Below are 2,333 nucleotides of genomic sequence, written 5' to 3' on the forward strand. Positions count from 1 at the left end.
AAAAAAGCCACCATTTCTAAACTAAATATTGTAATTTTGTTTAGAAAGTGTGCAAACAAAGCACTTCAATACACTTTTAATTTCATTTTTCCGTCCTTTTTTTCCCAACCAAAATATTAGCCAATTTCAATCTGAACCCACATGTCTGGCAAACCTGCCATTGGCCAAAAACATTTTGTGCAACTCCATGGGGTGCTTTAGGACTGTCTGGCTCATGCCAGCTCTCCTTACAGCTTGCAGGGCTGTTGGGATGAGTGACTGCTGAGTTGAGAGGAGTTAGTGCTGCAGTGAACAGAGGCCCCAAGTACAAGACTAATTCTACCAGGGTGATACAGACTGGTGAGCATGAGGAAATGATGAGCAATGATGGCCAGAATTTATGGAGGAAGAATACCTGTGCTTGAGTTGGACCATGCCACTTGGGCTAAATGCCTGGCATTTCTTTAAGGGATGATACTGCAGAATAATCTCAATGCAAGTGTATGAAAGGGCAGATGAGTTTTACTAAGGTTTTAAGTGAAGTTAGATTCAGTTTTTCAGTCAAAGATACCACCTTGGGAATGGAGGTGAAATAGTTCAGGTACACTTCTCTGAGCTCTCAAGGGAACATTGAGCTTCTCTTATGGGGCACCAGGTCCCAAGTGGAGGGAACTGCACTTATTTTTACACCACTGTCCCTTTAGTTGCTTTCATCACTGTGACATCACAGAGGCAGAGTTGTGTAGTGAGCTGTGCACCCATGGGTGACAGACAATCGCTTGCATCAGAAAGAAAGTAATAGCTGCTGGAAGGGAAAATGGCTGGAGCCAATTAAATGTGTACAGTGTATTTCTACTTTATCAAATCCTCTCGGCTTGATAAAATAGGCCCATTTTATTTAATTTTCTCTTAAGGCTAGACTTGACAGAGTCCAAACGCTGTTGTTTTATGGCATTCGGTCAGTCATGGAACAACCAGCCTATTAGCAATGCAAAACCACAGCGTTGTCATCATCAGTCTACGTTAGCTTTGCACAGAGGCTTCAAGCCTGAGTCCATCTGCCATTGTTTTTTATTATGGTTGCAGATAATTGGGCGGACAAATCCAGCCAAGACTTTATACAAAAGAGTGATGACAGACATTATTACAAACACCAATGACTTAGGGGCTTTCCTGCTCGCTTGGCATTCAGGGGCTTAACCAGGCGTCATTTTTTGTCTTCCTGCAATAGAGACTTTAGAAGGGGAGATTAGATCGTCTATTCTAGGGGCTCTTCCCTCCTGAGGTCAATGAACCAGTTCTCTTAAGGCCTTTTCTATACAGCCAAATAGTACTGATTTTGTGATAGCAGCACAGTTGTTTGCTTGTGTGGGAGTGCTGATTATAGGATCAAGGTGCTTGTGCCACTACTGGAAGGGGAAGAAGTTATATCACTCAAAAGCAGTTTTATACCAGTAAAGCTGCATCCACATTAGCAGTTGTACCAATTAACTGTTTCACTATTACAAATAGTCAAATTGGTATAGAAGCTCCAGGTAGACTCAGCTTAAGATGCTGTCTCTAGTTTCAAGCATTGACTTTTTCTCCCCTTGAGCAAATCATTGTGTTTTGTTGGCTCCAAAATATGCAACGGAATATTTAATGCAGTTGTTTGTCTCAGTTTCTTGTGCAGAATTTCATGGGCAGAAGTCTGTTTCAAAATGAATTAGAGATTCAGCAGGCCTTCACTGATGCACACTAGAATAATTTCTGTAGCACGTCATATGCACACACTTTTGGTCCAGGTTAGGTGCCTTCTAATGCTGTGTTTAAATTCCTGTCAGGTTCTTTTTGCCCCAAGGTCCAGTTTCTTCTGAAATCTTGAAATGGCACTTTTGAAAAACATCTCTTTGTGGAACTACTTTCAGTCTTGCTACTGGACACTTGTCCTATTGGACTGCTCACATGAACACCTTGTAAAGAGCTAGTAATGCTTATGCCAATGAGGCCTGCAGGATCAGGCCCTTTGTTTGCATTAGTGCTTTTATAGTAGGTAGGCCTGTGTGAAGCAGCTAGTATTCGCTTCGGATTTGGCCGATTCGGGGGACAGCGGTTCGATTCGGTGATTCGAATCACTGTCCTGATTTGATTCGGCCAAATCTGATTTGGAGATTCAGCTGCTGCCAAATCTCCGAATCGGCCAGGCCCATCACCTGCCCGCTCTCCCAGCCTGGCAATGGCTGCCCCCCCGGCCCCAGCTCCTGGCCCCTTGGGGGGGAAAAAAAAAAGCCTCAGTGCTCAGCGGGTGCTGCCATGTGGGGGGCGATCCCCCCCTGCCCCCTACTGCCCCATGGTGCATGGGGGGCTCTGCACGA

The 2,333-nt window shown here is 44.4% G+C and overlaps 1 protein-coding gene across 1 annotated transcript in view; it reads left to right on the forward strand.

Moving 5' to 3' along the window:
• Positions 1-2,333, forward strand: part of UAP1L1 (UDP-N-acetylglucosamine pyrophosphorylase 1 like 1) — a 22,252-nt gene that overhangs the window by 3,536 nt on the left and 16,383 nt on the right. The gene's annotated exons all lie outside the window — the stretch shown is intronic.

This window comes from Alligator sinensis, unplaced genomic scaffold (assembly GCF_000455745.1).
Source record: "Alligator sinensis unplaced genomic scaffold, ASM45574v1 scaffold235_1, whole genome shotgun sequence".
In the NCBI taxonomy this organism is placed as follows: domain Eukaryota; kingdom Metazoa; phylum Chordata; order Crocodylia; family Alligatoridae; genus Alligator; species Alligator sinensis.